Source organism: Protopterus annectens, chromosome 1.part2 (genome assembly GCF_019279795.1).
Source record: "Protopterus annectens isolate FY-2018-M chromosome 1.part2, PAN1.0, whole genome shotgun sequence".
Classification (NCBI taxonomy): Eukaryota; Metazoa; Chordata; order Ceratodontiformes; family Protopteridae; genus Protopterus; species Protopterus annectens.
The window spans coordinates 1227927693-1227943664 of NC_056727.1; positions in this window are offsets into that span (position 1 = coordinate 1227927693).

Here is a 15972-nt window from a genome sequence, read left to right on the forward strand (position 1 = left end):
CATAAGCTCAAATCAAAGATTCATAGAAAGGCAACCTTCTCAAATTCCTATCTACACTATTCTAGTGCCCATCCACCCCACCAAAAAAGAGGGGCGGTAAAAGGGCAATTAGTCAGAGCAAGTAGGATGACCTCATGTGACACTGATTTCCATAATGAATGTACACACATTATGGATATGCTTAGGGTAAGGGGGATACCCAGATAATTTACTTTTGGATATGCACAGGGAAGTCAATGAGGGTAGAAGTACACATTTTGCACCAATATTAGGTTCTGAAGAAACATCAGATTTATTTATATCAGTTCCTGATGCTAGTGGCAAAGATGATCCTGGACTGGGCTCTGCTTTGGTCTTAACTTATGATGGGGTGAGTGGGTTGGTTAAGAACATTATAGATCAAGAATGGAACAAATCTGCTAGATTGTCAGATTTGGACATCCTTTTTAAACAACCCTTGAGATATGTATATAAAAAGGGAAGTAATATTAAAAATATTTTTGAAGGAGCTTCCAAATATATTATTAAGGGTAGTCATTCTAATAATAAGAGGGGCATATTTAAATGTGGAATATGTACCCAATGTAAGTTTGTATACACTAGGGAGGAACTGTACTTGAAGGGTAGGGACATTTCTATAAAAAACAACAGGTACGCTAATGCTAATTGTGAAACAAGAGGCTTGGTTTATTTGGTAATTTGTGGACAATGTGATTCGTTTTATGTAGGTAAGACTGAGAAAAAGTTTAAACAACGGATTTACGAACATGATTATAACATTCGAAGAAATAATGAGACTAGTGTCTTGTTTAAATACTCACAGAATTGCAAAAAAGCGGATTTAAAATTTTTTGTCATAGAGATAATGTGGCCCTAGGGGTGGTTTATGGGAAACTAGGCTTGAGTACAGGGAATTATATTGGCAGATAGTTTTGGAAGCCACTAAGAGTCCTGGTTTAAATGACATGGTGTCATTGAAACGTGTACTCAAGCTTAGAGCTGCTAAGTTATGAGTATTTTATATTTAATTAAGGATGATTTCTATTTTACTTGTTTATTCCTATCTATTATTATAAATATTTATGTAATTAAATAATATTTAAGGTAGAAATAGTATTTTACAATGTAGACACGTTTATATATATTATTGATATTAATAACATTGGGTCTTTTAACACAGGAATAGTCCTAGATTAAAAGGGATTGTTGAACATTTTAGTCTATATACACACATTTTTATATGGGCTTACACTGTATAAATATGTATTCTGGTTTGGACATGTGCAATATTTCAATATGCTTGTACACCTTGAAACTGGATTGAGTTGTATATTTCATTTTAATTTATTAATTTATTCATTGCCTTTGGTATCCTATTGGGTGTTAGAACATTTAAATGGTCTATTTAAGCCTTGTGTGCATTATTTCATTACATCTGATGAAGTATTTTGACGAAAACGTGTGGATTTACAGGAGTGTTTGTGTTTTTATTATTGTGCTGACATCATAGAGTTTTGTGTGGTGCTCATTAAATTGTGTGATATTCCGTGGACACGTTGTGTTTAGTGCTTTTGTGTTTACCTTTCAAAATTAACTTATGCTTCCTCTCGTTAAGAGTCCTGGTAGAAACATTTTTACAAATCCCACATGGGGGATCCACAGTAAGGTGAGAGACATTCAGGCAGTAGACAAATAAGTCATGGCCATCGGAAAGTGGTAACTTACGGCCGCAATCTTTACACTGCTTGAAACCAACAGTACTTTTCTTATCTGACATAATGATGTGCAGAAGAACAGTACCAAAAGGAAGAGGAAAGGCTACCCAAAAGGGTAAGAAAAGGAAAGGAAGGATTACCAACAATGGTAATGAAGAATTACCTCAAAGGTAAGAAAAAGGGGAATAAAGGTAAAAGACTAAAGGAAGAGAGTCTAAAGTATACGATAGGGTAGGAAAAATTAGTAGAAAACTATATGAAAATATTTAAAGTAAGAACAATGTATAAAACTTTCAAAAATTAGACACTTAGCTGAGAGAGTGGCTTGACACAGCTGTACAGCAATATGGCAAACATGATCTGAGGTAACAGGGAGCAGAGCATTCTGGATAGGACCGTGGCTCGAGAGTTTTCGGCTGATGTGAGCTTGATACTGGCCGGCTCGGTTCCGAGGACAGAACCAATAACCCATCAGCAAGGAATGAACGAAGATTAACCTCATCAGATGTGGAAGATTTCTTCTTTTTATTTAACATTATAAATTTAGATTTCATTAAAATAAAGACCATAAATAGATTTAAATGATTTTATTACAGTTTCAAGTTCGAAGACAGACATTTTTGAGTTAGTAAGAGTTAATAAAATATCAGCAAATAACAATTTTAGAAGAAAACGAATGTGAAATGTCTATTCCTTTATTTTTTTAAATTTTGTCTAATTAAAATAGCCACAGCTTCCATAGCTAATACAAATAAAATAGGAGAAAGCAGACAATCTTTAATACATTTAATTATAGAGATATGTTGAGAGATGAAAGGACCTAATGTTACAAATGCTGAATTATTTTTATAAATATTTTTCAATAATGAAATAAAAGTTAAAGGAAAATCAAATAACTGTAATATTTAAATAAATAATCACAATTTAAAGAATCAAAAGCTTTTTTAATGCCCAAACTAATGATTAATGCTTCAATATTGTTCTTATTTATATAGTCTACAAGAGTTAAAATATACCTTATGTTGTCATAAGTTTGTCTTTGATATATTAAACCCATTTGATCTAAATCTATTACTTGAGCTATGGGTATTTTTAATCAGTAAAGACAGACATAAAATCACTATTCAATAGTGAAATAGAGCTATATGAAAAACAGTTTATAAGATTTTTATTTTCTTTTAAGATTTGTGAAATTAGAGAATATTTCTATTAAGGGGGTATCTTTTCATTAGACTGAATCTGAAAAAGCATTTTATAAAAAAAGGGTAGTTTATTAGGAGAAAACTGTTTATATATTTTAGAGATTAATCCATCTATTCCAGGGGCTTTATAAGACTTGACATTTTTGATTTTTACCTACCACTTCTTTATAAGCAATGGTTTTATTTAAATTATCTTTTAAAGTTAAAGGCATTTTCTTAATACTAAGGTTATCGTAATAAAACGAAGAAATATCTACTTGAATATTTTTATTGGTGTTTAAATTGGTATAATGAAATCTAAAGGCATCAAGAATTTCAACTATATCTGTTGTATTTCTTTCATTTCTGACTTCTAGAATGCTGTTAAATTTGGACTGAATCTTAATTATCCTAGAAAGATTATGCATATGTTTAGAAGACATAGCATAACAATATGATTTTAATTTTTCTAAAGCCAAATTTGTTTTATGAGTTAAAATATCAAAATATGGTTTCTTTAAATCTTTTCTTTCTTGTAACTTAAGTTTATTTTTAATATCTTTATATTTAGTCTCTGCTAGACAATTTTGAATATTTTAAAGTTCTGACTCCCATTCTTTAATTTTTTTATACAAAGTAAAAATTTTACCATAAATATAGACTTTTAACGAGTCCCATATCATAATACTATCTACACCTGAGGTATTATTAATTTCTAAAAATTAAGATAATTCTGAACTCATACAGGGTTTAAAGTCCTTAAGTTTAGTTATACAAGCTGCTATTCTTGTTATTAATGCTAATCTTTTAGAATGTGTTTGGATGTTTAAAATAAGTGCATCATGATCCAAAATAGGACAGGGAACTATAGTAAAATCTAGTATACCTGAAAATAGATAATGAGAAATTAAAATACAATCTATTCTGGTCCGAGTACCATATCTAAAATCTTGATAAGAACATAACAGTGAATTAGAATTTTTCATAACAAAAGTATAATTTAAATTAAGAGCTTCTATTCACTTATATAATACTTTAACTGTACAGGCTAAATTATAACTTCCTTTTACTGGTCGCATCTGATTAATTATAGGTGAGTTCTTTAATTTCTATTAAATTAAATTACCTTTACTTTTCTCAAGAATTACGTCAAGATGCTTTTGAGCAAGATTTGGACCCAAACCTGGAAACCAATGAAGGTTGAAGTCCATATCCTATTATTAAATTTAATTGTTAGAATAGTTAACAATCCTTCCTGATCTTCAAATTTATGTATAACATGAGGAAATACTGCAGAGTTTTTCCATTAGATCGTGACACCTCTTTTCTTAGACTTAAAATATGACTGAGCTAAAATTGTAAAATTTGTTTGGATTCCAAATTTAAGATTTAAGATGAGTCTCTTGTAGTAAGATGATTTGAATTTTATTTTTAAATAGTGCAATACATTTGATCTTTTCCTTGGATTGTTCAATCCACTAACATTCAAAGAAAAATAGCTGTTTTGATTTAAGGAAATATTTATCTTTACTAAAATAATTAAAAAGCATATTACATTTAAGAATTACAAAGAAGTGCAATAAACTGATATATTTGCAGCTAAACGTATGGATAATCAGGCCATAAAATTGAGTGATAGAAAGAGAAAAATAGAATACATAATGAAATTGTGAAAAACAACATTTAATAACATACATGCAATTATCAAAATTCCCAGTCCAATTAAAAAAAAATCTATTAGACTATCCACCCCAACCAAACTCGATAACATACATTTGAAATAGGGCCCTGTAATCCTATAAAAAGCTAGAGACCTTCTTTTATCTTTTTATTTCCTCCTCCCATCATCCAAGATAACTGATCTTCTATATTAAATGTTACAACTAATTGTTCTATATTAGACTGAGTGACAATTTTTATTTCTGTTTGTAACTATTCTATTTAAGTTAGTACAACAAAATGTCTATATGAATCTAGAATCATTTATAAATCTAATTTAATATTTAAAACATTGTATATATACACTTCATATAACAACACCAAATATCTAGTTAATTACAAGAGAAACAAGTATATTCCACCAGTGTTGCATCACCCTCTATATGTTTCAACAAAAGCAATACTTAAGGCACCAATCTGCTATTTCATAATTTCATCACTGGGATTTGTCCAAGTCTCAACAGAAATAAAACATTAGATTTAAGCATTCAAATTCACATATCTAATAAGTTCAACCAATACAAGACTTGTATTATTTTTGCTGCCTTTTCAAATAAAAGCAATACTTAATAAAAAACTTTTCAACAAAAGCAATACTTAATAAGACACCAATCTACTATTTCATAATTTCATCACTGGGATTTGTCCAAGTCTCAACAGAAATAAAACATTAGATTTAAGCATTCAAATTCATATATCTAATAAGTTCAACCAACTTGTATTATTTTTGCTGCCTTTTCAAATTTTCAGTTGTACATTCACGCATCCCAATGATCGATACACAATTTTATACAAATTGCCAATAAATACAGTGACTTAGTCTGTTACTGATTCCAACACAATATTATTACACTGAAATAGTTTTAACAGATATCAGTTACTGATAAAACCTATAACATCAAATAATATGGAAAATATTAAATTTGTGTAGAAGATAGTAATTTTATTTTAACCTATCATATATAGTAGTTAAAGACCACATAATATGTGGTGTTGTAAGTCTTATTGAGTCTCACTAACCTATACTGTTGCTAATGTTGTCCGTTAGTTCCATGTACTGTTTGGAAAGATAATATGTTACAACAGTCAAATTAACAACAACAAAAAAAGTGAAAGCTATGACTGTAAAATGAAATCATGCTACCCATAGCAGCCTCAAGATATTTTTGAATATTAACAAATTAGAAAATGATAATATCCATTTACATTGATACAGAAACAGTGGCAATACAGAAAAGAGCAAAACACGCAAAAAAACATATATCTTCAGTTATGTGTAGTTCTCCTTTAAAAGATAGCCCACTATATATGTCAGATGTTTAATTATGAGAAAAGTAAAAAAATAATAATTGAAGTAATGTATTCTGACTTGTTACTCCTAAAGAGTACAATGTCCCTAGATAGGCTATAGTTACTTTCTTTGCATACTTCTTAAACTTATGAAAGTTAAAGACATACTAACCACACTATCTGCAATCTCTGCACAAAATATAATGATCTCCTGTGCATACTTATTAGGTATGCTTGCAAAATAATTTAAAGTAGTAATTACCACATCATCCCCAACTCCTCATACAAATTTTCATAACTTCATTAACATATATACATTTATATTATGAAGTCTACAATACATACAATTTTATCAGACAGGTTTAAGTACAGTGTTACATACAACAAAGTCTCTAGTGTGTATCAAGCCTGAATGATGCAAACTAAATATGCTTGTACCAGAAACAGTGCAAGTTTAATAACGTAGTTTCTTAATGAGATATATCCAATTAGTTTGGATATGAGGGGACGTGTAGCAGTCTTAATTGCTGAGTAGCGCAGTACAGAATTAATTGCTGAAAAGCACAGTACAGAATTACAAATTTCTGTTTTCTTTTTTTTCCTCTTCCTTTCCTCCTCCCCTCCCACCCTCCTCTTTCCCTCAAGTTATAGGCTACTGCAAAAATAAAGTTATCCGGAAGTAATAAGAAAATTATCATAAGAAGAGTGGCTTAATACTTGTTCATGCAGTTCTGGTTCTATATCATCAATTAGTATTTATAACACTATGACAACTGAAGGTCACTGATCTGTAAAGGCTGTTGACTGTTAAGAGACAACTGTACTCTGTACATTATTAACTTCTATGAACTTTGAGCTCTCTGCCAGGATGAAGGCTAGAAGCTCCTACATACACTTATATCAGCTACTGAGGGGATAGGACCCATGTAGCACCTGTGTTCACAGTATGTTGCTTACAAGATTATTACGTATAGTGACCACAAGGGTCATACAACATTCCAACAAATGTTGTTTACAGCTGTACTACAGTAGGAAAGGACAACACAAAACTGTTACATACATTCAAAAAAATGCAGACTAGAAATATTGCTGAATATGCAACCATATTTATTTTTAAATTATTTTTACAGTTAATAATAGTTGCAGATTTACTTCCAAATTTCTTTAAGGGGGCATAGATTAGTCCTGTTTATCTGCAACAGTCAGTGAAATAGAAGTACTGTTACTGTACATCTTGGCTGTGGAGTGATGGTCACAACATTAATATCCACAAGAAGCACAATAACTTGTTTTGTACAGTACAAAGACACATCACATGTAAAGTGGTACAGAAGAATAACACAGGCAGCCATTACAATGAGCATTAACTAAAAGCAATATTAAGTTTGTCCCCTACAATGTAGGTGATAACAGTTTAAGAATTTTTTTTTCTTTTTTGCGACAAATATGAATCAGAGACAGCACATTTCCCTTACACGTTTGTAATCCAAAGATGTAAAGAATTATCAGGACATCTGACTGTTACTGTCAAGGGAGTCAGGTTGTTTTCCTCAACAGACATCTACAGAAAGACTCAAAATTAGAAACAATCAAGACATATATATCACTTTAAATGAAATGACTTCAATCTCCTCTATTCAGTTTCTCAGTTACACTTTAAATCATCTTGTAAAAGGAAGAGCTTGTCAAAAGTAATACTTATCTCACAGATACACACGGGTCACTTTAAGATGATCGAAGTTTTAAAACTGAATGTTCTGAATGGAGATCACCGTACAACATCGAATGGGAAATTTACCATTTTTGTCACTATAGTATGATCTTGGAATTGGTATATTTAAGTAACAGGGAGTGTGGGGGCACAGCTCCCCACATCGGGGTTCAGAGGGCTTAAAAGAAAACTTTTTTCTTTTGTCTTTTTTTTTATGTTAAAAGTTTAAAAACTTTAACCATCTGGTCCTCAGCCATATGGTGTTCAAAGTTTTGAAACTTCGATCATCTGAAGTAGACTTGTACACATATATACATACAGTCATACCTCTATATGTTTATGAATATAATAGGACTATAACTTACAATAATTTCAGATGTTCTAAATATATTATAGTGATCCCACTACAAATATAAAACTCCACAAAACACACTATGGTAAGCATCCAATCTAGATCTTTTAACATTTATCTAGTTGCATCACTTGAGATCGATCAACTGATTATACAGTTTACTATAACTAACGGTATGAGAAGTAGGAAGCAACTCACAAGGTCACCTGCTACTTAATCGCAAAGCTTCACATCCGTTAGAAACCTCAAAGGAAAAAAAAAAGAAAGTGAGACTAGCTCGAGGCAAGTAAAGATTACCTCAGGTAGCTTAACAGTTCAAAATAAATGGCCATCAAAGAAACAGATAAACGGAAATGCTTTTTACCATTAAAGAAACCACAGAAAAAACAACATGCTTAATGCCATCACTGACAATCTCCACAAATAAATCTTTAAACAACATAAACAAATAAACATGCAACATGTATACACCACTGAAAATCCATTTTCCCTTTCACCATAAGATCAAAAAGAACTATACTCAAAATCATACATTACCACATTATGTACATACACGCAGCAGGACTGCATCACACATCATTAAGCCTCTCAGCTCATTAACCTATATGATACCCTGTAAAAACAAACACCAAAAAAATAGCTAATAAATGAAACCTATACAGATATTAACTTCTAATCTATGCAACTCGACTTTGTTAAATGCATACATTACCATCCTTGAACATTTTAGTGCAGTAGTCCTTTGGTTTTTGTTTCAAAAAGTATGCAAGCAAGTGAAACAAGTTCAAACAGAATGAAACAAAAATAAACATTAATAGGCAAAGTACGTTACTTTTAAGTGATATTTTTGGAAGTTTTACTTGAAGCGTAACAAAGTCAATTTTCTGTTTCTTTTTCACATCAGTCCATACATTTTTCCCTGATGTTCTTTTCAAAGTAGAAGCTGAACAGTTTCAGTTAAAGGGAGCAACTTTATTGTTTTTAACAAATGCAGATGCTTCTTCTAAACTAGAAATGGTTTCATTACAGAGTTGTATTTTTATTTTAGCCGGAAAAATGAACTGAGATTTTAATCCATTTGGTCATAAAGCCTTTACAAGAGGCCAATAACCTTTCCTTAGTTCAATGGTTTTTGAAGAATACTCATTATCAAATCTAGTAAGATTTTGTTTATATTTGTTTATATTTTAATTAAGCTTTCTTCCATGCAAACTTAAGAAGCAGTTCTTTATCTAAATAAGATGATTTTATAACGATGGACCTTGGTGGAGAATTTGAAAAGGAAGGAAAGGGTTGTCTATGGCTCTATGTGCCGTTTCAATGCTGTATGAAAAATCTTCCTAAATGTTTAATATTTCAGGTAGCCAAGAGTTTAGAAAAGAAATTAAGTCCTCACTTTCTCTTTTTTCAGATAATCCAAAGATTCTCAGATTAAATCTCCTCTCTTTACTTTCCAGGTCATCTATCTTGTTTAGAAGCGAAGTATTTTGTTTTAGCTAGAAGTCTGTCTGTATTTCTTCCCCTTTCAGCCTGCCATCAATGTCATTTAAGGAATTCGCCATATCTTATATTTTTGTTTGTTGTTGTAATTCCTCAAGTTTGTTTGAAGCAACTCTACTTCAGATTTTCTAAATTATTTTGAAATCCATCCATTCTGAGAGGCAGCTCTTAAAGAGATGAAGTTATTCATTGCAAATCCTTTTGTCAGAGATGTTTCAGCCTGACAGTGTTTGGTGTTGCTTATTTTCACTCAGAAATCAGGTCTCTTAATACATTTAACAGGAAAACTTTTGAAAAACTCCTTTAAACCAGGAAAACAAAAAACTACATAATTAACTATAATACTATGTAAAAATATTCTCACTCATTTTTTTCCCTGTTTTTAATGATACTACAGATCTATGAAAAAATGCTGCTTTCAGTTAGCCATCTAGGCCACGCCCCCAAACATGCTCCTCTTGCTATCCATCTCCATGCTGCTATATTGTTTCATTCTGTTTATCCCCGCTATTGTCAATATTACTAGGGCGGCCATGGTGGTGGAGCGGTTAGCATTGTCGCCTCACAGCAAGAGGGTCTCTGGTTCAATCCTTGACTGGGGTGCCTTCTGTGCAGAGTCTGCATGTCCTCCCTGCGGTTGTGTGGGTTTCCTCCTCCATCCCAAAGACATGCTGTAGGTGGACTGGACACACTAAATTGGCCCTAAGCGTGTGTGTGCGCGTGTGTGTGTGTGTGTGTGTGTGTGTGTGTGTGTGTGTGTGTGTGTGTGCCTTCCGTGGAAGGTTGGGAGCCAGGCTGGCAACTCGACACCGTAAAACTCTACTGCCTATCATGAGCAGACAGGTGATCCGCTGTGGCGACCCCTGACTGGGAAAAGCCGAAAGAAGAAGATTAGCAATATTACTCGACACCAATGTCACAACTCCCTATTCTGAAAAACTCTACTTACCCCTCTGATTAGTACTTGAATAGTAGCATTTTTACCTCTTTCACGTGACTTCAAAATGGTCTCATCCTCCCACTCATGGAGCCCTAACCTTAATCATCCCTTTCCATCTCATTTCATATCACTAATTCATACACTGACATGTGAGAGAAATGTATCAAACAGTAATTTTCAAGGGCAAGGTCTTCTAATCCCCCCCCCCCCATCATGCTTGGGTGATGTGACTATCTCACCTTATTCTTGGTCTCTCTCCTGCCCACAGCACATCTCTCATCTAGCTCTTCAGCTTTTGAACTTTTCCTATTTTATGTGGACTCCAAAATGCTGGCACTGCATATAATACATACATAGCCCACTTGCCATGTCAGTATCTGTACTCTTTGATCCAAATCCAAATTTAAGTTTTTCAGTTTGCTAAATTAATCAGAATCCTTACCAGATTTTATTCCATAAGGTCTGCCAAGATGCCTCATGGGTCTCCCTTCAACTGTACCCCTAGATATTTTTCTGCTCTACATCTCCATGACTGAATCTGTAAGCCCTCTGTTTGTGATTCTTTAGGAATGTTTATATCTTACGATTTTCATTTTATTTTCATGTATCTTAATACTTGACAATTTTTCCAACTGTCTTAACGTCATAAACAGTTTCCCTAAATCCTGCAAACAGGATTAGTATTGTCATCCACGTACAGAGCAATCTTGAGTTATATATGTCTTGATACACTTTCAAATCTAAATGACTCTACATGGTAGCTAGTGGCTACAAATGGTGACAGAGGGCAACCCTGCCTCTGCTCTCTTTGAAAAAAATAGTGGGTCTGACAATACTCCCTACTTTGACCTCTGCTGTTGCACCCTGGTATATAGTCTGCAATCATCTCAATAAATGTGGTTGGAAAGTCTTTTACTCCAAAAGCAAAAACAGATACATCTACTCAACACTGTCAAAAATGTTTTTTCTACATCTAGAAAGACAACCACCACCTCTCATTATTTTCTACATTTCGTACAATCCATAACACATTTGATGTTATCAAATGTCTGTCTACCAGGCAGGAGTGTAGTCATCCTGATCAATTATATTAAGCAGTAATAAACTAAACTTCTGACCACCACATTCATAAATACTTTACAGTCATGATTTAAAACTGTAATTGTCCAGTATGAGAATACCAGTTTAGGTTAATTACCTTCTTTTGGTATCCAGGATTTGGGGATCTTCCCTGTGGCCAGAACTTGATGAAACAAACTTGCCCAGATTTTTACAAAACTGCCTAATCCCGACCATGAAGACTTCTCATTTTGTTGCTTTCCTACAGCTTCATTTATTTCTGTTTCCAATATCTCCCTCATTATGTATTTCCCCTCTGGAAATCTAAATGTGTTATGTCTTATTTAGATATCCCTTTATGACTTGGGCTTTGCCTTCCTCCATTTCTTCCCCTGTAAACAGCGGTTTGTAATAAGTCCAAAACCTATTCAATATCCTTTTTGTGCACTGATCATCTAGCATTTTTCACCCACTATAGACCATTCTTTCAACCATCTGCTTTCTTAGTCATGAGGCTAAACTCTCATGGCTGCAGAAGAATTAGTGTCATACAATTCCTGATCTACAACCCTTTGAGTTAGGATTCTCTTATTTTGCATCTCTCTTTTTTTAATTGCCTAAGACTCTATTTCATCTCAACTCTGTTGCCTTGCTTGGAGCTACATGGCCCTACTGTCGCGCAGCGTCTCCCTACTTCTCCTTTCCTCACATCTGTACAGTTTCATTTTCTCCTGGATCTTGTCTCAAAGACTCATTTTCATTTCAGCCCATCCCTCAGGGGTTACATTCCCTATGTCTTCCACATTTGAAAGTAATATATACCTCAACCAGCTGGTTAACTCCTTTTTACTTAAGTCAACAGAAAGGCAATCTCAGTTAAAACTGTTTACTATCTTTGGTCCTGAACTCTACACTTGTCATTAGATAGGCATGGTCTGAATGAATAACTGGGACCCACCTGTATTCTTTCAACCCGTTCTATATTCTCTTTTGTGATATGAATTATGTCAATTCTAGACCACTCTTTGCCACTTCAGACAAGTATATCCTGGCTCTTCTTACTGCCTAAACCACATCCGTGTGTCTGTCAACCCAAACCTCTTCACAGGAGATCTCATAGTTTTTTCAGTTTTTGTTATTCTCTACATCCTTTCTGCAGGTTCAGTATCTTCTTTCCCAAATACTACATTCCAAACTTTCACCAATAAAACCCCCCTCATAAAATTGCACACCCTGAAGTATTACTCCTCCTACTAACCTTACCATTGTCATTTTGCCCCTCCATTTATACCTTTTCAACCAATAACATAACTGTACTCAGTCTCCATTACCCCATCCTCCTTTGACCCAAATGTGATTTTTGCATCACAGTTCCCCTTCCCCTTGCACCCTCATAACTCCCTTGGGCTAAATCTTGATATCCTTTACATGCTAACTTTCTAGTTTTTCCCAAATTTAACTGCATCTCTTGTAAGGCACCATCCCTGTGTCTTCCTTCTACAGTGTTGTAAACACTCTCTTCCTTTCAACTGGATTTGTTAACCCATTAACATTCCAGGCTAAAAAAAAATAACCCCCTCTACATCTCTAATCTTAATATTGTCCATGGTTTTCTTCCACTCCCTTGCTGTGTTGTTATGCATATTACTCTTGGCCTGCCCATGTCTACAATGGCTCCCTGTATTACAGCTGTATTAAACATAACCCTGATGAACCTCATCTTAAATTGGCTGTTTCTCTTCCTGCCTCACTTCAATGATGCATGCCTAAACAAATTAATAAAAAGTACGAACTTCCCTTAGAGAGCTTTGCAAACAAAACTATATACACTGTGTTTCTCAGTGGGCCAACTGATAAACTCAGTCTCTTTCCACTCCAAGATGGGTGGCAGCATGTTCACTTCCAACTGAGACCATGTTCTCTTGCTACTCCCTCCTTGCACACACACACACTCACACATACACACACTCTCTTGTTTTACACTCCTTTCACTTTCTCTTTAATTACCGTCTTACTCTTAGATTGCCTATTCACTCAGTGCAAGAGACCCAACTCCATTCTTTGATACTCTCGCATTATTATTTCTCTTTCCCCTGTTTTGTTTTTAAGATAAAGGTCATCCAGAGCTAATCTATGTAATGCTCCAATCCCCAGTGCCATTTTAGTCTCAACATAACTCTTCTTTATTCTCTCATTCCAATTTTGGGCCTCTCCTTAGTCCACTATTTTTTCAACTCCCTTCTGAAGCATGAATTTAGACACTGGAGAAGTTTCTGCTTGAAATTTCTCATTTTCATCTCACAGCATTTCACTAGCATACCCGATTATGATGTTTCAAAAAGGATGCCAAGTTGGTATCAACAATTATCACTTACCTGCCTTAACCTGGAAAATCAAGTGAATCTATTGTCACACTGTCACTGTCATTATTTCCTACTGAGGGACATACAGTTTTTCCTCTCACTTGGGTTCCTGTCCAGGTGTCTGAACAATTTCACCACCGTTAGGTGTTTGCACATCCCAATTCTTCCCTGCTCCTATGACTTCATATACCTTGGTGGCCAGGCTCAATTAAGGCCACAGGCTTTGCTTGTTCACTCCACAAGTCTTTTTCAGTTAGCTATTAACCACCCTATCTTTACACACATGCTGGATACCACTGCCTATCCCCCCAATAATCCAGGTGGGAAAGTAAGCTATTACATGCTCTTGATTTGATTATGCTAGACACATTTACTTTAAGTGACTCATGTGAACCTGTGAAATCTGCAAGCCTGGCTACCCCCAACTTATTTTCACCAAAGGCAGGCCAGACCATCTGCAAAAAACGTTTAAAAAAACAACTTAAGGTTAACACTTCTAAGGTCCCTGACAGTTATAGTGCAATTTTATTTTCACAAACCTTTAAGCAGTTGGTTTCAAGCTATTTGCTTCCTCATGAATGATCCATAAAATTATTCACTGATCTTTTTTCCATTGCAAGGATTGTAAAATGTCTTCTCTCGTTACCTTATATATTTTTTTTTAAACAAGAGAACTAAATTCCATGAAACGGCTTCTGCTCATGGAACACATTGCTTGTGCTTCGCTATGAACACTCTTTCAACTGCTAGTCATTTCAGCATTTTCAATGATTTTCTGTCATCCAGAAATTTCACCACTTCAACTATATCAAATGATAACACCATCCCGACAGAAAACCTTCATGGTTGCTGGATTTACAAGTTTCAATGTCCATCCCTTTCCTGTTTGCAAACTAAAACAATGAGTACCAAGGTCACAGAGAAAAAACACGCAGGAAAAACTAAAATAAAAACCCAGCCAGGCAAGATTTTCCACTGTATGATGCCTTAAAACCTCTTGTATTAGAGGTAACATGGGATATATGCAAATGACCCCTTAAGGACATCAAATGTTTCAGCTATATATCAGTTCTGAATGCCCACCTTGTGACCTTGTTACTCATTTCCAAATGTTAGCCAAACAGTCCACTTACGCTATGCTGACGAGGCTATTACAGCAACTGTGTATCACATCACTGTGATGTTGTCTGTGTAAACTTGCAAAGGTCCTAGAGACCATATACAACTTAAGGCTTTCAAAGGATTGATCACGGTCAACATACCTCTGACATGTATGTGCTTCTGTCTGCCTTGAGGGTTTTACAGACCTTTCACCTCTTTGGTGACTGCTCCCCAAAAACGGTCAGAAGCATCTGTAGTGACAGACAGGGGAGTAGTCAGAAGGGAGAATGGGAGACCTGGATTGCAATACATCTGGTCTATCCAAAGATTTTCTCTTCTTACATATCCCAAAACAGGGCTCTAAAAACATCAAGGGTAAAGATGCTGAGTCCAGACTGCCCTGCAGTAGCACTGAAACTTTTTATGCAGTGTCTGGCAGGGGGAAACAAGACAATCATCAATGCATGAACACCAATATCCTGCAAAATTCCATTGCAGATGCCTTACTTTGACTGGAGAAATTCAGGAAAAACTGTTGCAGCATCTCTACTTTGTCAAAAAGCGGCTCTTCTAAGTGTATAAACTATCAGACATCCCAGGAATACAATTCTGTGAGAAGTTGTGACAGAAATTTAAGTTTACTTTAAAACCCAGAAAGAATAAGATATTCTGAACATTTGTTAGAGACTCTTGACAGCTGGAGAAAGTCTACTAAGATGAAACAATTACCCAAATATGAAAAGGTGTGAATGCTTTGAAGCCTGTAATAAGCAACTAATTTGGTGCACTGGAAAGCCCAATGTGCAAGAAAGACAACTGATAATGCAAGCCAGACACATAAAATCTTAAAGTTTAAACAGCTTGGAAATAGGAACGTGATCTTAAACATTCTTTAAGTCTAGCTTTACCATGAAAGTCAGTGAAGGGAGCAGAGGTAAAAGGTATAATTAGGGAAAGCATTATGAACTTTGGAATCATGACCAACATACTTAGAAAGATCTAGCATAGGCCTCCGGGATCCCTCCCTCCTTTGATACAGGA